General features: G+C 35.3%; 1 long non-coding RNA gene across 3 annotated transcripts in view; it reads right to left on the bottom strand.

Annotated features, from left to right (window-relative positions):
• LOC140849583 (uncharacterized) overlaps positions 1 to 24730 on the bottom strand; it is a 186460-nt gene that overhangs the window by 110431 nt on the left and 51299 nt on the right. The window lies entirely within an intron of this gene.

A 24730-nucleotide genomic window follows, 5' to 3' on the forward strand; every position in this document is an offset into this window, starting at 1 on the left:
ATGGCAATAAGTACATATCTTTCAATAGTCACCCTAAATGTAAATGGACTTAATGCACCAATCAAAAGACATAGAGTAATAGAATGGATAAAAAAGCAAGACCCATCTATATGCTGCTTACAAGAAACTCACCTTAAACCCAAAGATAAGCATAGACTAAAAGTCAAGGGATGGAAAAACATATTTCAGGCAAACAACAGTGAGAAGAAAGCAGGGGTTGCAGTACTAATATCAGACAAAATAGACTTCAAAACAAAGAAAGTAACAAGAGATAAAGAAGGCCACTACATAATGATAAAGGGCTTAGTCCAACAAGAGGATATAACCATTCTAAATATATATGCACCCAATACAGGAGCACCAGCATATGTGAAGCAAATACTAACAGAACTAAAGAGGGAAATAGACTGCAATGCATTCATTGTAGGAGACTTCAACACACCACTCACCCCAAAGGATAGATCCACCGGGCAGAAAATAAGTAAAGACACACAGGCACTGAACAACACACTAGAACAGATGGACCTAATAGACATCTATAGAACTTTACATCCAAAAGCAACAGGATATACATTCTTCTCAAGTGCACATGGAACATTCTCCAGAATAGACCACATACTAGCTCACAAAAAGAGCCTCAGTAAATTCCACAATATTGAAATTCTACCAACCAATTTTTCAGACCACAAAGGTATGAAAGTAGAAATAAATTCTACAAAGAAAACAAAAAGGCTCACAAACACATGGAGGCTTAACAACATGCTACTAAATAATCAATGGATCAATGAACAAATCAAAATAGAGATCAAGGACTATATAGAAACAAATGACAACAACAACACTAAGCCCCAACTTCTGTGGGATGCAGCGAAAGCAGTCTTAAGAGGAAAGTATATAGCAATCCAGGCACACTTGAAGAAGGAAGAACAATCCCAAATGAATAGTCTAACATCACAATTATTAAAACTGGAAAAAGAAGAACAAATGAGGCCTAAAGTCAGCAGAAGGAGGGACATAATAAAGATCAGAGAAGAAATAAACAAAATTGAGAAGAATAAAACAATAGCAAAAATCAACGAAACCAAGAGCTGGTTCTTTGAGAAAATAAACAAAATAGATAAGCCTCTAGCCCAACTTATTAAGAGAAAAAGAGAGTCAACACAAATCAACATAATCAGAAATGAGAATGGAAAAATCACGACAGACTCCACAGAAATACAAAGAATTATTAAAGACTACTATGAAAACCTATATGCCAACAAGCTGGAAAACCTAGAAGAAATGGACAACTTCCTAGAAAAATACAACCTCCCAAGACTGACCAAGGAAGAAACACAAAAGTTAAACAAACCAATTACAAGCAAAGAAATTGAAACAGTAATCAAAAAACTACCCAAGAACAAAACCCCGGGGCCGGACGGATTTACCTCGGAATTTTATCAGACACACAGAGAAGACATAATACCCATTCTCCTTAAAGTGTTCCACAAAATAGAAGAAGAGGGAATACTCCCAAACTCATTCTATGAAGCCAACATCACCCTAATACCAAAACCAGGCAAAGACCCCACCAAAAAAGAAAATTACAGACCAATATCCCTGATGAACGTAGATGCAAAAATACTCAATAAAATATTAGCAAACAGAATTCAACAGTATATCAAAAGGATCATACACCATGACCAAGTGGGGTTCATCCCAGGGATGCAAGGATGGTACAACATTCGAAAATCCATCAACATCATCCACCACATCAACAAAAAGAAAGACAAAAACCACATGATCATCTCCATAGATGCTGAAAAAGCATTTGACAAAATTCAACATCCATTCATGATAAAAACTCTCAGCAAAATGGGAATAGAGGGCAAGTACCTCAACATAATAAAGGCCATATATGATAAACCCACAGCCAGCATTATACTGAACAGCGAGAAGCTGAAAGCATTTCCACTGAGATCGGGAACCAGACAGGGATGCCCACTCTCCCCACTGTTATTTAACATAGTACTGGAGGTCCTAGCCACGGCAATCAGACAAAACAAAGAAATACAAGGAATCCAGATTGGTAAAGAAGAAGTTAAACTGTCACTATTTGCAGATGATATGATACTGTACATAAAAAACCCTAAAGACTCCACTCCAAAACTACTAGAACTGATATCGGAATACAGCAAAGTTGCAGGATACAAAATCAACACACAGAAATCTGTAGCTTTCCTATACACTAACAACGAATCAATAGAAAGAGAAATCAGGAAAACAATTCCATTCACCATTGCATCAAAAAGAATAAAATACCTAGGAATAAACCTAACCAAGGAAGTGAAAGACTTATACTCTGAAAACTACAAGTCACTCTTAAGAGAAATTAAAGGGGACACTAATAAATGGAAACTCATCCCATGCTCATGGCTAGGAAGAATTAATATCGTCAAAATGGCCATCCTGCCGAAAGCAATATACAAATTTGATGCAATCCCTCTCAAATTACCAGCAACATTCTTCAATGAATTGGAACAAATAATTCAAAAATTCATATGGAAACACCAAAGACCCCGAATAGCCAAAGCAATCCTGAAAAAGAAGAATAAAGTAGGGGGGATCTCACTCCCCAACTTCAAGCTCTACTACAAAGCCATAGTAATCAAGACAATTTGGTACTGGCACAAGAACAGAGCCACAGACCAGTGGAACAGATTAGAGACCCCAGAAATTAACCCAAACATATATGGTCAATTAATATTTGATAAAGGAGCCATGGACATACAATGGCAAAATGACAGTCTCTTCAACAGATGGTGCTGGCAAAACTGGACAGCTACATGTAGGAGAATGAAACTGGACCATTGTCTAACCCCATATACAAAGGTAAACTCAAAATGGATCAAAGACCTGAATGTAAGTCACGAAACCATTAAACTCTTGGAAAAAAACATAGGCAAAAACCTCTTAGACATAAACATGAGTGATCTCTTCTTGAACATATCTCCCCGGGCAAGGAAAACAACAGCAAAAATGAGCAAGTGGGACTACATTAAGCTGAAAAGCTTCTGTACAGCGAAAGACACCATCAATAGAACAAAAAGGAACCCTACAGTATGGGAGAATATATTTGAAAATGACAGATCTGATAAAGGCTTGACGTCCAGAATATATAAAGAGCTCACACGCCTCAACAAACAAAAAACAAATAACCCAATTAAAAAATGGGCAGAGGAACTGAACAGAAAGTTCTCCAAAAAAGAAATACAGATGGCCAAGAGACACATGAAAAGATGCTCCACATCGCTAATTATCAGAGAAATGCAAATTAAAACTACAATGAGGTATCACCTCACACCAGTAAGGATAGCTGCCATCCAAAAGACAAACAACAACAAATGTTGGCGAGGCTGTGGAGAAAGGGGAACCCTCCTACACTGCTGGTGGGAATGTAAATTAGTTCAACCATTGTGGAAAGCAGTATGGAGGTGCATCAAAATGCTCAAAACAGACCTACCATTTGACCCAGGAATTCCACTCCTAGGAATTTACCCTAAGAACGCAGCAATCAAGTTTGAGAAAGACAGATGCACTCCTATGTTTATCGCAGCACTATTTACAATAGCCAAGAATTGGAAGCAACCTAAATGTCCATCTGTAGATGAATGGATAAAGAAGATGTGGTACATATACACAATGGAATACTACTCAGCCATAAGAAGTGGAAAAATCCAACCATTTACAGCAACATGGATGGAGCTGGAGAGTATTATGCTCAGTGAAATAAGCCAAGCGGAGAAAGAGAAATACCAAATGATTTCACTCATCTGAGGAGTATAGGAACAAAGGAAAAACTGAAGGAACAAAACAGCAGCAGAATTACAGAACCCAAAAATGGACTAACAGGTACCAAAGGGAAAGGAACTGGGGAGGATGGGTGGGCAGGGAGGGATAAGGGGGGGGAAGAAGAAGGGGGGTATTAAGATTAGCATGCATGGGGGGGAGGGAGAAAGGGGAGGGTGGGCTGCACAACACAGAGAGGACAAGTAGTGACTCTACAACATTTTGCTAAGCTGATGGACAGTAACCGTAATGTGGTTGTTAGGGGGGACCTGATATAGGGGAGAGCATAGTAAACATAGTATTCTTCAGGTAAGTGTAGATTAAAAATTTAAAAAAAAAAAAAAGAAAGAAAGAAAGAAAGAAAAGGGGGATTACTCCTTAACAGGATAAAACTATTGGTAAATCAAAGATCAACGCATGCTTTAAATATCCTTAATGTTGATCACTTAAAGGGTGTCAGATGATCAGCTATGGAGGTACTCTTTTCTGATAATATTCCTTTCTCTTAATTAAAAAAAAAAAAAAAAAAAAGCAGTTACTGTGTGCTGACCTCCAATGAGTTCTGCACAGTGGTATAGAGGGCATGTCAAAATGTGGGCAAAGGGTCTGTTTGTTTCTACGCAGAAGATCAAGGCCTAGCTTGGATACCCAGAAAATGAACTAAGATACGATATGAGGAGGAGCTTCCGGCATCAGCACTCTCTGGAGGACTCGTGCCGGGGGATGACCATCAAAAAGCCTCCACAGGGATCCGGACGATGCTGCGGTTGTGGCTGCATCCAGCCCACCATCTCCTGGACTTGCCATAAGAAGGAGGAGGGAGATGTCTAGGCTGGCATGTGCATACAGTGAGACAACGAATTTGACTGGATCTGTACTGTTGGAACTCAACCAGGAGTTGGGAGGGGTGCAAGTTGTAGCACCCCAAAATCTCATGACTATAGACTATCTATGGTTAAAAGAACATATGGGATGTGAACAGATCCCAGAAATGGGCTGCTTTAATTTGTCTGATGGTTCAAGTACAGTTGGAAAATATCCATCATATCATAGATAAATTTTCACAAATGCCTAGGGTGCCTAAATGGTTTTCTTGGCTTCACTGGAGATGGCTGGTAATTATAGATTTGCTTTGTTTATGTCACCGTATTCCTATTATGTCAATATGTGTGCGCAAATTAGTTAGTAGTTTAAAACCTATACATATTTAAGGTACTATACAAGAAGATATGTCAAAGAAATAATCAATCCTCCCAAGTTTCCTTCATATGCTACATCTATAGCTTTTCTTCTTCCTTCCTAATTACAAACTTTAAATAGAATTCGTGCCTCATATCGAATTTACCGAGTATCATAATTCCTCCAGGTGGTAAAGATACCTCGAGACAAGTGCTGGGCATAGAAGCCACAGGGCATAAATCTGCAAAGAAGTAAAAAGCTAACCTTTGCAAACAATATGGCTTCTCTCTCACTTACCAACTTTACATTTCCCTGTATGGCCCCGGAAGATGACTGGTTAGCCAGAGACGGGTAAGATTCCTCAAGGGAGGAACAACCTAAGACAGGCACAGTCGCAGGGGGGCCATCAGGTGAGAATTTGGGGATCAACAGAGGTGAGGCTCAGAACCTCACCCCCCCTGCTTTGAGAGAAATCTTCTGCATCCGTGGATGTCTTGCTGCCCTTGTCTAGCCTGGATTAATACTTAGTCCATAGGCACACACCTGATCATCTGATCATCTACATTTGCCTTCTTACAGCACTAAACTATGTTTTCTACCTTTATCTTGCATCTACCTACCACTTCAGCATTTTATTAAAAATAAAAATAATAATAATAATAGGAGAAATGTGGGATCAACATATAAATCAAGTACAAAAATCAAATGAATATTCATATTTGACCTGATGGTTTATAGGTCATATTGCATGATCAAAACCGAAAGTTTCTGTGATGACTGCCCTTGTACTGTTCACCATGTAAGAATTTATTCACTCTGTAAGAATTCGTTCACCATGTAAGAACTTGTTCGTTATGCTTCAGAAGATTGGAGACTGACGAGAATTAGGCTTGAGATGGATTAATGATTGTACATTGAGCATTGACCCCCCTATACTGAATTTTATTGTTGTTAACAACCATTTGATCAATAAATATGAGAGATGCCCTCTCAAAAAAACAAAAAAAAAAACAAAAAAAAAAAAAACAAAAAAAAACAAAAAAAACAAAAAAACAAAAAAAAAAACAAACAACAACAACAAAAAAAAACCATAGGCCACCAGTGATACTGAAGCTAGAAGTATAACAACTCTAAAGTCTTAAGCTTTGACTCCTATATGATTCCAACACAAGACTTAAAGCCAGGGCAATTGTGACTGCTAGAAGCTGGTCACCAAGCAGTTCTGCCTAGAGACATGACAACCCAAATATTAATCTCCTCAGAAGATATCTTACAATCATGTGGCATTCCTTAGGTCTAAAGACAGACACTATTCCCAAACAACTAAGTTAAACAATCAGGATAACCTCACAATCAGGTTTATGGTACAGACAATGCTGAGAAATCTGTGGATGAAACCCCAGTTTCGTACCCATTGTCCGTCCTTGAATTAGCTCCTCTACAATATTTTGAAAAATGATCTGCATCTATACTGTACTATAATATCATGAAGAAGCTAATGGCATTAACCTTTTAAGTTAAAGATTGAAAGTTTAAACTATCCTTAATGGACATGCCACAATTGGATACATCAACATGGTTATTAAATGATCATAACACTATTCTTCTTCATTTTTCAGCTAAAAATCTCAAACGTTTCTACCCCTCAAGCCCAGAATTAAAAATAATTAAAACACCAAAACACTTTGCCCCTTAAGAAACAAAACACATAAAAATGTATTCATTCAATCCAACAATAGGATTTACTATTGTTACTATATTATATATTTAATTATAGTTATATTTAAAATTTAGTTTAAATTTAAATATATTAAAATATTAAAATATAGTTATATTTAATTATTATATTCCCAAATATCTTATTTCTCACAGAGACTAATTAACAACTGTCCAATCTCTATTCAACAATTTAATTTAATTTAATTTAGCTTAATGCAAATAATATCAAAACAATAGCCATCCATAACCGCAAAGGACAGACTTGAACCCTAATACTTCTGTCACTTATCATATTTAGTGGTTCAACAGAACAAATAATGAGCAAAGAAAAATAACAATATATCCAATAAATGAGCTTACTACATATAATTGTATTACTTTAAGTGTACAAATTCCAATTGACTAACATCCCTCTAGATCCACTCGTGCCCTAACTTTGTTAATGTAGCTTAATAATTAAAGCAAGACTATGGCTAGATATTTAAATAATTAAATATTTAGATAATTTAGATATTTAGATAATTAAATAATTAAAGCAGAAAATGGCTAGATGAGTTTAGTAACTCTGTAAATACATAGGTTTAGTCCCAGCCTTTCTATTAATTTTTAATAAAAGTACACATGCAAGGACCTGTAGCCCAGTGAGAATGTCCTCTAAATCACTATACAGACTATGAAAAGTAGTCATCAAACACACCAAAGGTAGCTCACAATCCCATGCTTAATTATACCCCCATGTGAGATAGCACTATAAAAAATCAAGCCATGAATAGAGTTTGCCTAAGTTATATTGATTAGGATTAGTAAGTTTCATGCCAGCCCACCAGTCCATATGATTAACCCAAATTTTGTGCCAGACCACCAGTCCATATGATTAACCCAAATTTATAAATTTGGTGCAAAGGTGTTAAAGATGTTTATATAATAAAGCTAAATTTTAATCAAGCTATAAAAAGCTACAAATAAAATAAAAAGAGGCAAGGAAAGTGACTTTGACATTTCTGACTGCATGTTAGCTAAGACCCAAATTAGATACCCTGCTCTGCTTAGCTCTAAACCCAAATGATTACAACAAAATTACTCACCAGAGCACTAAACAGCAAGAGCCTAAAACTCAAAGGACTTAGCAGTGCTTTATGGCCCTCTGGAGAAGCCTGTTCTATAACTGATGAGCCCTGAAGAACCTCACCAATGCTTGCTCATTCAGCCTACGGACTGCCATTTTCAACGAACCCTAGAAGGGAACCACAGCAAGCACAAAACATATAACATAAAACTTCAGGGTAAGGTGTAGTTTATGGGATGGGAAGAAATGGGCTACATTTTCTATTCAAGGTCATCAAACTCAGATGAAATTCTTTAAGAAATCAAAACCCAAAGGAGAATTTAGTGACAAATTAAGAATAGAGAGCTTACTTCAATTAGGGCATGAAGCATGCACACACTACTACTGACCCTCCTCCAATATCAAAACTCACATAGTTACAAAGCATACAAGAGGTGTTAAGTCATAATAATGTAAGCATACTGAAAAGTGTGCTTGGGTAAAACAAGTGTAGCTTAAACAAAGCACCCAGTTTACACTCAGGAGATTTCATATTAAATGACCACTTTGAACTACAGCTACCCAATTCAGTTAACCTAAACAAATGAAATAAAACATTTTCTCAAACTCAAAAGCATAGAGGATAGAAATTTTAATTGATGCTGTAAAAAAAGTAGCATAAAGGAATGAAAAATAAATGGTGAAAATACTAATAGCAAAGTTTATCCCTTTTGCCTTTTGCATAATGAGTTAACTAGAACTATTTAACAAAGAGAATTCAAGTTAAATACCCTCAAACCAGACAAGCAACTTATGAACAGTTTTGATAGCATGTACTAGTATTTGTGGCAAAATAGAAGATTTGTAGATAGAGGTGCAAAATCTAACAAGCCTGGTGATGGCTGGTTATCCAGAACCGAATTTTAGTTTGACTTTAAATTTATCTAAAGAATACAATAATTAAAACATAAACTTAAATTATATTCTAAAAAGGTACAGCTCTGTAGACTGAGGGTGCAGCCCTCCTTAGAGAAAAAGTATAAGTGAGACCATAGACAGCCAAATTAAGAAATCATTCCCCCTCAACAATATGTGTATCTTAATTCCCACAATAAAACCAACTATTAATATAACTGTGGACTAATCTACTCAATAATAAAAGCAACCCTGTAAATACAAATAGCAAGAAATATTTCTCCTTGCATAAGTTTGCTTCAGAATGGATCCCCACTGACAGTTAACAGATAACTCTAACCTAATAATTAATCATTTGCCAAGTCAACTGTTAATCTAACCCAGGTATGCAATTAAGTAAAGATTTTAAAAAGTGAAAGGAACTCAGCAAACAAAAACGTTTGTATAACAACTTTGGATGGACACTGTATAGCCACCTCCAATGGAGTTGAGGAATAAAAATTGAACTTTTTCTTTTAACATCCAGGCAGAATGATAGCAGGCTGGGTTAGTTGCATTAGACCATGCTGGGTTATGTTCTTAATTCTCAGACTGATGTACTAGAGCTACTGGCACTTCCCTTTAGCAGTTATTCAAAATATCCTGCAACATACACGAACCTTGAAAACATAATTGTCCGAAGTTCAGCAAAGCTACTCCCATGGTATTGCTGCCATGGCACTCATTTTGTGTGGCCAGGTGACCTGCAGGGACTTTAAGCTGACACTAGTTCCCTCATTCAACACATGCCCTAGTTCACAGCCCCCAGAGTCACAGTAAATGTACGTTCCTGATATGACTCCTCCAATGTCCCTGGTGACCAGCAGCTCTCTGCCTCCAGGGCCTTCCCCTTACTCACCCATTAGATGAGACCTTCCTGGAATTAACAAAACTTGGTTCTTGTTTTGAATTGACCAATCCAGCCTCAGCCCAAGAATCCTAATACATTCCATTCATGGACCTTAATAAAGGCATGTGCCCCATGTCCGGCTGTTCTCTCTGCACCCTGCCTTGACTGGCCCACGTGACCCCATGAGGCCTGCTAGGTACTTCCTCCAGGAATGCGAGTAATAAACTTCTCTATTTCAGTTTCTCCTGTTGTTGAACCATGGTACACCATCTGGCATCCTGTGTTTCACACTTTGAGTTTAACAGTTTCATACCAATAATGCTAAGTGAAAGAAGCTAGTTACAAAGAAGCACATTATATGTGATTCCATTCGTATGAAATGTTCAGAATAGGCACTCCACACACACAGAAAGTGGCTGAGTCGTTGCCAGTGGGGAATGGGAAATGACTGTTACTGAGTATGTGATTTCCTTTGAGGGGGCTGAAAATGCTCTATAGCTAGAGAGCAGTGAGGGCTGCACTACTCTGAATATATTAAAGACAAAACAATGAGATCGTACACTCATAAAAGGGTGAGTTTTATGAAGTTTAAGTTATATCTCAAAAGAACTGTTGTAACAAAACTATAGCGAATTTTGGGTATGCAGTCAATAATTTTATTATTGGCCAACTAAACTATAAGTAACTTAAAACCATTGTGTATTTTAAAAATTGTCTTCTTTAAAAGTGTTTCCCAAAATATATAACACTTCTATATATATTATCTTTTGTAAACCAACAATAACCCTATTACTGAAATAATTATTCTCATTTTAAGGAAGAAGACCTTAAGACTTAGAGAAATTAAATTATTTGCCCAATGTTAACTACAGTTGAGTGAGCTACATTTTTAAGACTCTTCCCAGGTCCAGTCTCATGGTCTTGTCTGATATTACAAATGACTCTTCGAAGATTTACTAAGAGCAAGACACAAATGGATAGGAATGAGATAGAAAGAGTCAGGATTCCAGAGGAGTGCTTTAGTCATAACTGCCCTTTTTAAAGAAAATGTGGATGGTGCAGAAGGGAAAGTCAGTAGCAATTTATTGTTTGATTTCTATGTTCCCAGTGCTAATATAAAAGGAAACCAGAATTTGGGGTTATGATTAGACAGGAGATGTTGTTTTATAGGAACACTGAGAATAGAAATGTTTCAGTAAAATTTAAGAGTATGGAAATGCCTGGGGAGAAACAGAGCAGAACTTTTCTAAAAATTTGTTATTATTAGAGATATTAAAAAATTATTTGTAATCATTAAATATCCTTATATTGCTTTATAAGGGCCATTTGACTAGTTCTGGCAAAGGGAATGTGAGCAGAAGTGAAGAATGTCATTTCTACCCAGAGGAAGTGAAAAGCCAGTGTATTTCCTGCATTTCACTCTCTTTCCCTGCTGTGGTGAACTTGGAACTGTCATACTCTGAACTGCAGAGCCATAAGATGGACTCACATAATGATTCACATTAGACAGTGAAGTAAAAAAGAAAAAGTCTTTTTTTATTTCAAACTACCAAAAGTTTAAGGTTTATTTGTGTTGGTAGTATAGAGCCTATCCTATTCTTGCTAATATAACGTTAAGAAGTGCTCTCTTTTTTTAAAAAAAATAGGTGGCATTGATGTAGCAACTGCCAGGAGCAGTGGAGAAAACAATCAGAAGCTCAAAATATGACAATCCATATTATATCCAGGTGAAACAATAAAACTAGTGCCTGATGCAACGGGGAAGACTGCTTTGCATGTTGATCGCTATTTGCTGTGCTTGACAAAGTGTTAAAAATAAACATTATTAAGAAAGAATTAACCCAGTTGTAGTCAGAAAGGGAGAGAAACAGAAAAAGTCATTCAAACTCAGAGGCTTGATCAACTGGACAACATCTCTAAAATTGGGATAAAAGCGCCTTTCTCAGTTGATATAGAACAAGGATCCAATTAAGGGTGTGCTCTCTCATTAAGCCTGATAACCTCAAGGTAGCATCATTAGGAGGCAGGGGAAGAGGAGAAAAAGTGTAACAAAGCACAGGCAGCAGATCTGAAACATGTCTTTAAAAGACTATGGGGCCTGGATATTGACACTTTGAGAAAAACAGATTCAAAACCTAACATTTAAAGAATATGGTATTGATCAAATGAATTTGAGTATTTAAGACTTAAAACAAATCTCAGGTCTTTCATCTCTCCCAACCTGATATTGGACTTAGAAAACTATGTAACTGCCAAGCTAAATATATCCACCACCTCCCACTTTTAGATGGAGTCAAGAAAGAGAATGGAAAGGAAATACATTTCTGAGAAGAAAATCTAGCAACTAAGGAAAACTATGGACAAATGAATTGCTGAAGAACAGAATTATGGACTAATAAAACATCTCCCCTACTCCCGAGGCCACAGCTTTGAGTGTTTGCTGGATCTCTCCCATTATTTTGTTTTCTGACTAACAGTGTTATTACTATGGTTGTGTCCTTCTGAATATGTTCGCAAGAGCACGTAACTTATCCTTACAGTTCATATGACACAACAGCAGTAGGAAACACATTTGAACCTACTGTGGAGGGCCATGTAGATAAGCTTTCTTGATCTGCTTCCTAAGGAAACAAAGGAGGATGAACACCGGGGGGCAAGTTCCAGTGTCATCCCATTGTGTTCCTGGCAAAAGTACCCAAGGAAAATATTCACACCCCCCTTCATCTTTTGGTAGCAGAACTCCTGGTCTACTATATTGTCCTCCATGGCCATATGTGTTCACAAATCACCCAAAGTCAGACATAGTACTGTAGCTTCCATGGTCACAATGACTATTTCAGGGGTTGAGCACATGGTCCTACACATTTTTAATTTAGCCAGTGGTCATAAGTTCATAAGGGAATAAATCTAAATCTTCAGGTGAATAATGCTACCTTGCTAAGGGTGACTTTACCTTATGGGCAAAGTTGATTTGATATAATTATGTTAAAATGCAAGAAAGTTTCAGATTTTTGAGAAAAGGTTCATTTTCATCTTTATAATTTCAAACATCCCTGAGCCTAGCACCATATTTGCCTTTTCTACTCATAACTTATACTTTAATGGGAGTTACACTCTTTTCATTTAACATAGTTTGGCTTAGAGTTTTGTCACTGTAATTCAAAATAACCTTCAGCTAATGTACTTCTAGCTACACTCATAAACGGTAAATGGTCATAACATTTCCCTGTGTATTGTTCCAGAAAATATCCACCCATATATATATATATGTGTGTATATATATATATATGTGTGTGTGTATATATGTATGTGTGTGTATATATATATATATATATATATGTGTGTGTGTGTGTATATATATATATATACACACATACTTACTTATCTAGATAAAGCATGCTTTTGTTGACTGTTTTGGGGCAACTTCATTTTCATTTAGGAGTAAACTACCTTTCCATGAGACTTGTTTGTTTACTTATTCCATAATTTCATGTGGTGTCAGCCTAGGTGGGTTTACTGCAGTGGACAAAATAGAAAAAGTCACTCCACTCAAAGAATTTAGATTATAGTAAGACTGGGGAACATTATTTGGGGGCAGTCCAGAAATGAGGGATACAGCCATAGGGGTATCAAGGGGACGTGCATTTGGCATGGTCAGTGCAAAGCTCTAAGTTAAGGATGCAGTAGAAGAGCTGCAGCTGAGCAGATATGATAGAAAGTCATGCGTTGGAGTCACAGAAGTTGTGGACATACTTGTAGGTTATGGGAGGCCCCTGGAATGTTTTGAGCAGAGTACTGAAATGATCTGACATAGGTATTAAAAAGAACACTCAGGCAGCTGTAAGGAAAACAGACCAGAGAAGAGCTACATGCAATATGGGGATCAATGAGGAAGTTATTGTCATAGTTAAGACAAGAGATGGTGCTGGTAGTATTGAGAGAGGGTTGAATTCTGGATCTATTTTTTAAGGAATTTGTGAGAAGATTTGCTGATGAAACAGAGATTATAAGGAGAAGAGAGGAGTCTGACTCCCAAGCTATTGGCTCATGGAGTAGAAGAATGGAGTTACAATGTGTTGAGAAGGAAAAGAAGAGGAGGAGCAGGATTGTGAAGAAGGCAGGTAGCAATCAAAAAGCCAATTTTGGAAATAGTCATGTTGAGATGCCGAAAATACATAAGTCTGGAGTAAAAAGGATTTTGCCAGAGAAATGAACTTAAGAATTATAAAATGAGATATCCTAGGTAACAATCATGATAGAAAAGGGAATATATATCCAGAGACTGAACTCAGGAAACTATCAATATTAGAGGTTGAAAGAGGGGAGACAGAAGAGGGGCATCCATTTGGATGGCCTGGGGGGGAATCCTGGAAGAGGAAACTGGGAAGAAATCCTGAATAATAAAGCAATCAATCCTGCTGATGAATTGAATAAGATCCAGACTGAGAATTGACCATAGGATTGGATAAAGTGAAGATCATGGATGATATAGTCATGAGCAGTGTTAGTGCAAAGGTAAAAACAAAAGGCTGGCTAGAGTGGATTCAGGAGAGAAAAGGATGAGAGGAAATGGTGTCATGGAATATGGATGAAATTTATCAAGAGATTTCCATATTCAGAAAAAAGTAAATAAAAAAGAAGATTGCTGCAAAGCAATGAAATCCATTAGTAATTTTTAAAACACTGAGTATAATACAGCATGATAGAAATGATTTGTTTAAATGGAAAAATTGATAATGCAGTAGAAAAAAGGAGGAGATGGTCTTTTAGTTAACTAAAAGCAATGTAATTCATTGTATAAGTAAAGGTTTCATCATAGGAAAGGAGCAAAGTTTTGGGAGAAAGAATAAAACAGGTAGAGAGACTGGTAGGTTTATGGGTGTGTGTGTGCATGTGTGTGTGTGTGTGTGTGTGTGTGTATTCCCCTTAAAATTGTTATCACTTTTTCAAGCAAAGTAATAAGGGTGTCATCCAAGACTAAGAACACAGGAAGGGATGTTGGCAGTTTGGGAGGTGAGGAGAGAATAAATACAGTTGTTGAGAGTGGGGTTGGTGGGGGGAATGCACAAGGTTCACCTGACAGCGCTAAGGGTCCACCTGAGGTTTGTGATAATGAACACAAAGTATGACAAGTTAGTGTGATGGTTTTGAATTTTGTTTAAGGCACATTGAAAGTTGCAGTGCTGAGTGAACATAGAATTAAATTTACTCAACTTTGAGGTGTTTCCAGATATATCCACTGGAAAAAAAATGTCAAAGGAATAAAGAATGAGAAAACAAAGAAGCAATTTCATGAATCATGAAATCTAGACTAGGAAATTATGGAAAGAAGCATATGAAAGGGGTGAAGAACAGAAAATGTCACAGGCCAGTGGAAGGGAGACCCCAGTGATGCAAAGAAATTTTTGAAATTAGAGAATTTATCTGGAAGGCTAGGAAATTTGGAAGTGAGAAGTTTGAAACTGTGACTTGCAGAGGTGAGGTTATTTGGAAATAAAGGTCTAAGGATGATGAGAAAAAGTTAATGATATGGGAGACTGGGTTACAAGAGGGAACATCAATGTGAATATTGAAACGATCAAGACTTAAGGAGGAAGACCTCCCTAGGATTAATGGAAAAACTTAGTGCTTTTGATGAATGGATAATACCAGTTAAGCACCACGTTTAAAAAGAAAAGAGAACCAAATATGAGAAAATTGCCCCTTTCTCTGCTCACACTAAGAGCATTGATACAATCACATACATAAATATTAATACTGAACAAAAATCTCCCATACCCAGCTATACATACTTACTTTTCAAAGTTTAAATAAATTGTGTATTATTTAAGAGTATTAACATATTAATAATCCAGTTTCTTTTACAAAAGTTTGGATTTATATCCTTTTCTTCTTCTTCTTCTACTTCTTCTTCTTCTCAAAATGGGGTTATTTAATCATTTAATAAAGGGAGTTTTCAAAGGCCTTTTGCCTCTTTTCTATTATTTTGGGAATACTGATTTGTTTTTAAACTTTTAAGCATTAGGTGTGATCTGCGATATTCTCTCTTCTCTTTCTTCTCCCCTTTGATTCTTTCTGATTTTATTCCCAATTCTTTGGACATTTCTTCTTGCAAAAATTTAAACAATTTGATATGTTTTCTGAAGTCTTCCCAAATGTTGTCATTTTAACATGTCCCAGGGACAAAGGCAGAGTGCTCTGTTCTAGTTCCCACTATGAAAGGAAGGATCTGTACTATTCATTATACTTCTGACAGTAAGTTTAATGATTTAAAGCCAAAGACTCAGCTTCCATTTTCTGCACTCACTAAAAGCCAAGGCTGTATTTCCTACTTTCAATGTTATGCTTCACAAAAGCTCCTTATTGAGAGATCTCAGTATCTTGACTGCAGTGTGATCCCAGTGGAGACTAATCTTGAGAGAGTGGGTGGGCCATTCCAACTGCCCTCTGGACAGCAGGATGCTCTAATCCAGCCAGGATTATTCATTGAATAATCCTCATTGAATAATATCCACACCAGTTGCATCATATATTTAATTTAATCTATACTTAATTTCCTTTGTTAAATATTTATCTGTATATACTTAAAGTTACAGTCTTTTTACTGAGGTAAAAAAAAGACTATCATTCACAACTAGTAGTGGACATAAATTGTAACTTCTTGAACAGTAATGTTGATGGTTGTGCTGAAATCCACTGCCACAGACTATTCTCCTGACACTAAGTCATGGTTCAGAAGGTTTTAAAAACAAAGTCCAAAGATGTTTCCCTGGTAAAGGTTTATTAAAAGAAAAAAAATTAGTGTGAACATTGACAGCCTGACATCCATGTGACCCAAGTCGTATGATGTGGGACAAGCTGACTGTGATTTTGCCCAGTTCTTTGTTTGTATAGTGTTGCTCCTGTAATAACAGTGTGCTCAACTATCTTTTCTAAAAACTTGTAAAACCAGTCTTGGATTGAAAAAATGAAAAAGGGAACTGGAGAAAGAACTTGTAAAGACCTGAAAGAAATAGCAGATTCCAGAAAGGGAAGGGCTTGAAAGAAGTAATAGCATGAGAACCAAACTATTTTCCCCCAAATCTCTTTTTATCCAAGTGTGTAACTGTCTTGATGGACTCAAAGCAAGAATACTGCGTGAAGAACCATCAAAAAATGTAGAAGTGAAACTGTTGGTATATTTAGAGCAAAAATGAATAATTTAAATTTTAAAATCCAAAGCAGTTAATTTATATGATGGCTGGAAAATAATGACACATTCACTTTTTTCTTGCAAGACAGTGATTTTTCTCAACAGAATGATTTCTCTAAGGCTCTAATTTGGAGACCAAATTGCTGCAAACCTTGTTTTTCACCTCTAGCATTCGATATGGCAATTGCTGAAATTAATAATGTGTAGTAATTATTTTTTCTTCACATTGGCAACTAGTTATAATAGTAGAAGTTTGACATAATGGCACAAATGGACCCTCTTCAAATAATGATCATGTAATAGATTTAAAAAAAGCCTCAACATTTAAAACCTATACATGCTTATGTTACTCTACAAGAAGATATGTCAAAGAAATAATCAATCTTCCCATGTTTTCTTCCACCTGTTACTTCTATAGCTTTTCTTCTTCCTTCCTAATTACAACCCTTAAGTAGAATTCGTACCTCATATCGAAATTACCTAGTATTGTAATTCTTCCAAGTGGTATAGATACCTCAAGACAAATGCTGGGCATAGAAGCCACAGGGCATAAGTCTGCAAAGAAGTAAAAAGCTAACCTTTTCAAACAATATTGCTTCTCTCTCACTTACCAACTTTACATTTCCCTGTATGGCCCCGGAAGATGACTGGTTAGCCAGAGACGGGTAAGATTCCTCAAAGGAGGAACAACCTAAGACAGGCACAGTCGCGGCGGGGCTATCAGGTGAGAAATTGGGGATCAACAGAGGTGACGCTTAGAAACCCCCCCCCCCCCGTTTTGAGAGAAATCTTCTGCATCTGTGGATGTTTTGTTGCCCTTGTCTAGCTTGGATTAATACTTAGTCTATAGGCACACACCTGATCATCTACTTTTGCCCTCTTACAGCACTAAACTATGTTTTCTACCTTTATCTTGCATCTACCTACCACTTCAGCATTTTATTTAAAAAATAATAATAATAATAATAAGGGAGAAATGTGGGATTCACATATAAATCAAGTATAAAAATCAAATGAATATTCATATTTGACCTGATTGTTTATAGTTCATAATGCGTGATCAAAACCGAAAGTTTCTGTGATGACTGCCCTTGTACTGTTCACCATGTAAGACCTTATTCACTATGTAAGAATTTGTTCACAATGTAAGAACTTGTTCGTTATGCTTCAGAAGATTGGAGACTGTTGAGAATTAGGCTTGGGGTTGATTAATGATTGTGCATTGAATCCCCTATACAGAATTTTATTGTTGTTAACAACCATTTGATCAATAAATATGAGAGATGCCCTCTCAAAAAAAAAGCCTCAACAAATTTTTAAGAATTGCTACTCAATAGACTATGTTGTCAAGCACAATTAAATAACATTAGAAGTTATGACAAAAACTAATAAAATTCTGTAAACTGGTAGATTAAAAAAGTTCACTCGAATAATTTCAAGATAAAAATAAGTCATATCCAAGATTTAAAATAATTACCACCAAAAAATAATAAAAATGCTACATATCCAACTTTGGGAAACAACAAAAATGAAAAATTGGAGGGAATATAAATCTTTACACATCTTTATCAGGACATAAACTGATGAGCACATAAACCAACTCGTATTAGAAAAGTATGGGACTAATCCAAATAAGTTAGAAAGGACGTGATAAATAAAGAACTGAAATTATTGAAATGATAAACAAAAAAATAATTACTAAACAATACAGACATATAAATAAAGGAAAAGAGAAGAAAGACACAAAACAAAAAAGAAATAGACATAACAATTTCAATAAGGACAAAAAACGTAACAGGTAAATTTTGTGCTAAAAATGTGAAAACCTAGACAAATCAGACAAATGCCTAGTGAAATATAGCTTATTAAGTCTGAATGAGCAAGCAATAGAAAGTGTGAATAGTTAAAAAATCTCAAAGGAAAGGATATCTGTAATAAATTGTCTTCGCTCAAAGAACAAAGCTAATTTTTTATTGTTTTACAGGAAAATGCTATTGTGCTTTCAAAGAACAAATCATTTCAACTTCACAAAAATTTTCCCAAAAAATAAAAAAGAGAAATAGTTCTCAACTCACCTTATTAATTTATTTGAATTTTAATAACAAACTCTATAAGAACAGCACAAGAATGGAAAAGTTCACTTAATTAACTTATGAAATTCGATGTAAACATATTAAAAATACCAACAAACAGAATCCAATCATTTCCATCTATTAGTATATTATGATCAAGTAGGGCTTATTCCAAATGACAAGAATAGTCTAAATTTAGGAAACTGATACATTTCTTTTACAATATTATAGAATAGGGAAAATTATGATATCATACTAGATACCATAAAATACACTAGATATAATTCAAAACACAGTCAAAATAAAAACTATTTACCAAATACAAGTATTGAGGAAGTTACCCGGGAAAAAATGTATCTGCTAAAACTACAGAAACTATCACTATATTGGTGAAATGTTAAAAGCTTTCCTTTTGAAATCAAGAACAAAACAGGTACATTTTGTTATCAACTCTTGTTTCCACAATGTACAAGAAGTCTGCCAGTCTCAGAAAAACTAAAAAGGAAAAAAAAAAAGAACATTAAACTTAAAACTTACAAGGATTGAACAGGAAGAAACTGATGAGATGAACATATACACAGAAAATAGATAAATTATGAGAAACAACATAAGCGAGTTTAGCAAAATGGTTGGAGATAAATAAAAATTGACTGGATTTTATGTTATCAAGTACCAATAAGAAAACATACTACTACTACCAATAATAATAATGGGTAACATCTAAGAACAGAGCTAAAAAAAGATTTGAATGAAAATATGGAAAACTTTATAAAAACTTTCAAAAGACATTTTTTTAAAAACCTAAATAAAAGGAGAGACACATCATGCTCATGGATAGGAAAAGGTCATATTGTTTTATTATGTAAATAAATAATACATATTATATATTATATTGCATTATAAAGATTTTCATTCTCCCCTAATTGATCTACACATTCAATACAATTCGATTAACCTTCCTACTGTGTTTGTGTGTGTGTGTTTGTGTGCGTGTGTGTAACTTAACAAGCTAATTCTAATACTTACATGGAAGAGTATAAGACTACGGGTTCAATAATAGCCAAAATATTCCAGAAGCAAACTTGCCCTTTAAGACATCTGTCTTAGTCCATTTCGGCTGCTACCACAAAATGCCACAATCTGGGAGGCTCATAAACAGCAGAATTTTATTGCTCACAGTTCTGAAGGCTGGAAAGTCAGAGATCAGAGTGCCAGGATGGTCAAGTGAGGGTGCTCTTCTAAGTTACAGACCCCCATGGTGGAAGGGACTAGGGAGCTCTGTGGGGTCTCTTTTATAGGAGCACTAATCTCATTCGTGAGAGCTCCACCCTCATGACCTAATCACCTCCCCAAATCCCTGCATACTAATATCACCCACGGGGGTTAGGATTTCAACATATGAATGTAGGGGGCACACAAACATTGAGACAATAGCATTATATAATTTTTTACACAGATAAAATCAATAAGGTATTGAGGAATTGATTCAGGGAAAAAATACTGACAAATACAGACTAGAGATTGACTCAATCATAAAGGCATTTCTTTGTTTTCTCATTGCTCTATGTCTAAGTGGACCGAAACACACAGTAAGTGCTCAATAAATATATGTGGAATGGAGTTTGCAAGATCTGTGGCATATGTAACACTGATGAAAACTGGGAGAAAGACACAATTAGGCTATGAATTATTCTAGAATTGTTGCTTACTCCTATATTATGGACTCCTTATCAATTACTATATAGAAATAAGTTCAAGATGCAGTGGATATTTAAATACAAAAATAAAACATTGCAATTTTATATTAAAAAATATGGGAAAATGGAGTCATGACCTTAAGAAATATTTTAAATAAGATATTAAATGTTCTAATTTTAAAAATATTGAAACATTTGAACATATTTAAATGAAAATATCTGTTTATCAAAAAGCATGACATGACAAGCTAACAAGATGTAAACTGGAGAAAATATTTGAAATCCATACAACCGAGAAAAACAGTTCTACAGAGTATATAAAGAATTCTTACAAATCAAGAAGAAAATGATTAAACAACCCAAATAAAAATGGGTTAACTCTAGAAATAAGCAATAAAACCTGAATAGTAAAAAATTATATGAAGACATGCTCACTTCCCTTAGTAACAGAGAATTAGTAATTAATGTTGCAACGATCTCCATGTCATACCCACTAGATTGACAAGAGTTATGACTGACAAGTTTAGATAAGCTAGGGATTAATGAGAACTTTTGTATGCTGATGTAAATTAGTATAATCCTGTTGGAAAATAATTTGACATTATCTTTTAAGTATAAACACTCTCATTCCCTACCAGTCAGCAATTCCACTTGTAGATTTATACCATAGAGAAGCTTAACACATTGGTACCACAAGACCAGTATAAGAATATTCATAGTAGTATTCCTCTTAATAGCTAAAGCTGAAGAAAACACTAACATCTATCAATAGGACCTATATTGGAAAAGTAGAGGGGTTCCAGGAGACATACTCACTGAAGCTGCATTATTGATAATGCTCTATTTCATAGCTGGGTTGGAGGATTCATAGTGTCCTTTCTTTATGCTTTATTACTTGTTTTAGTATGAACCAATGTTACATAATTAAATTAAATCTACATAATACACTTTAGAGTATTCATCACAGCTGTACACAAGGACAAAAATAAAGTGTCTGATATAGAATAAATTCTTAACTACTCTACACTCACAACACATAGACTGTTATATGTTCCTTCTAAATCGGTGATAAAAATAACTGCCTTTCTGTAATGTTTTAGGAAGTAAATTTCATCTGCAAATACCAATAAAAAATAAAATTTTTAATTTATATTGAGGTATTAATACAACATACTACTACATTAAATATTTTTTCTGAAGCAAACATCTTGGTAATTAGTACTATCAAATCAATATGAAAGCTTAGCTTGAGAAAGAGGAAGAAAAGCATCTTTTCAATACTGTTAATATGGCATATGCTTTTTTTAAGGGTCTCGTTTGTACCAATATTTCAGAAGAACCGAGTGAATGAAGGCTTAAAATGACATGCTTTGTCCTCTAAAATACTGTAATCATCTTCTCTGAAAATATGTCTGAAAGCAACTTAATTCTAAGTTGACTATAAAAAGAAAATAAATGTAAATATTGGTTTATTCTAAAGATATTAACCCAGATTTTCATAAATGGAAAACTGTGAATAATATTTAAACATTATAAGTAGATCAGGTACCATAGACTGCTAAGTATTTTTAACTTCCTTTGTTTTCATTTATAGACATCCACGTTTGTTTAGAATAGATTGTTTCTCAAAGTCTCAAAGTTCAAAAAGTGGTCAGCTAAACCTCTGCTGATATTAATTATGATTTGAATTATGCAAGTAAGCTTGCTGCTAAAAACAAGAAGTCTTGGGCTTTTTCCTCAATAAGGCCACTTTTAGTTTCATGATATTATCCTCAATCTCTAACCCTGACCCACAATTTAGCAGTCATACCCTGCCATTTAATAAGCAAGATGGTTTATTTGATCTCAGGGATGAGTACATTTTCTAAACATAAAATCCAAGAGAAATGTAGTAATGGATAAGAAAATAGATTTTACCACTTAAAAACTAAAGTTAAAAGAAAGGAGGAAAAGCTGATCAACAGTTTCTGATTTTGGCACTTAAATAAGGAATATAACCATTCATTGCAAGGAAAGTAGATGATATTAGATGAAGGCAAGATTTCAGGGTAAGGTCATTACTTCAATTTGAGTATGAAATTCTTCAGAGACAAACCAGAGGGCAACATTAGGAGGCACTGTTACACTGTTAAAGCCATAGGTGTGGAAGTTTCCTATGGAATAAGTTAAACTGAGAAGACTTCAGAGAATGTGGTTAAAAGTCTGGCTCCTAAGTTCCACCCCGCAGGTTCTGCCTGAAACCCAGAAATTTGAATTTTTATTAGGCAGATGTCCTCTGGACCATAGCTTAAGAGAAGCTAAATAACAAGGAGTGACGACTCTTTTGTTACCTTGTGTGTCTGTTAGTACATATGCATCATGTCTCTATTTCTGAAGTAGGTCCACACATCTTTATTACATGTATGAGAGTCTTGAATGAACACGATGACATACAACAGGAGTTCCAAGTATTTTCTACTATGAAAGATGTACTGTGTGAAAGAAAATTATACCTAACTATATACTTGAAAATAGCTAATTTTATAAATAGCCTATTTACACAAAAAAACTACAAAACCAATAACTATAAAATCACAAAAAATCAGTAACGACACAAAACTACAAACTATAACCACAAAAATATACTGCAAAAACACATGAATTCCATATTTGGAAATTATTTCTCTGAGTAATGAATATATATCTGAATATTGTGATGAGAAACATGTGACCAGTTCATGGAGAATGCTGACTAGATGATAAAGTGATCCATTCTTCTAATTTTGGTGAATCTAAATCACTTCAGAACACTCTAACAGAAAGAATTTGCTCTAAAAGAAAATGCCCAAAATGTATTTACTGAAAAGTATACTACTCTGACTCAGTTACCTTAAAATTTAAGTATTTTGAATGTATTGGTTTTACCAAGATGAACACTTCAATTAAAGGCAAATCATGGTATTGGTAAGAGTTTAATCTTTTCACATTTTTATAAACTTGAATTTCCTTACAGGATAAAACTGTATATTCACGAGTGTCATTCTTGTGTTGTTAATAATATGAAAAATAAAATAAAATGATAAGGAATAACATGAATTGAATTCACAGCCAAGTAATAAGAAGACATGGTAAGAATAAACTATTGAAAGAGACCAAATGAAATATAGCTAGATTTTTCATTTTCCCAATACGAGATTCTAAAATCTGGCGTATTTTAGAAAAGCCCTTGATTGAAGCATTTAAAATTACAAAGGGCACCTCTTTTTTTTTTTAACCTTGTCCCATAATGAAATGAGGACAAGGAGATACTTGATAAAAATAAGAGGCAGTAAATTCAGAACAAATTGAGGTAAATAATGCCTTATGAATGTATATAGTGAACCTATGAAATTAATTGACCGAAGAGGTCACTGAGTCAAATACTATGGCTGAATTTAAAAAACAGCTGGGTAATTTTATGGCCACTAATAGCTTTGGGAGCTCTGCTCAGCAAGCAGAGATAATGATAAGGGTAATCAAATCTCTTGTTTCAGGATGTAAGTTACCAGTGGGGGGTTGTCCAATTCCATGCCTTACTTTTGTCCTTTGGACACTTCTCATAAACACCCACCTTTGGGGAGGTGCACTGGTGTATGTCAGTGCTGTTATTTAGCACTTTCATGAAGTTTATAGATGTCTGTGTGTTCTGTCACCTTCATCTGAACTATCTGCCCTGTAACATAGGAGCAGTCAAAAGCTGGTCTGGGAAATAGTATATTCCATAAAGAAAGTCAAGATGATCAGTGGTTAATGCTTTTTGCAGGGGCCTTAGAATATTGTTCTCATGATTCATTGATTTATTGAACTAATAGAACAGTTTGAAAGTTGGCAATTATTACATTTTGGGGGAATGAGCTTTGACAGTGTCATTTTTTGTTGTTCTAAGATGATTTTTTTTCTTAAAATATCATTGATACACAACCTTATGACTGTTTCACATAAACAACACAGTGGTTTCAACATTCACCCATATTTTCGAAACCTCACCCCCTCCAATGCAGTTACTATCAACATAGTAAGATGTTACAGTCATTAATTGTCTTCTCCATGTTGTGCTGCCTTCCCCATGATCTACCTATATTGTGATTGCAAATTATAATGCCCCTTAATCCCCTTCTCCCTCCGCACCCACCCTCTCCAACCTCTCCCCTTTGGTAACCACTAGTCCCTTCTTGG

The sequence above is a fragment of the Manis javanica genome, chromosome 5 (assembly GCF_040802235.1).
Source record: "Manis javanica isolate MJ-LG chromosome 5, MJ_LKY, whole genome shotgun sequence".
NCBI classification, from domain to species: Eukaryota; Metazoa; Chordata; class Mammalia; order Pholidota; family Manidae; genus Manis; species Manis javanica.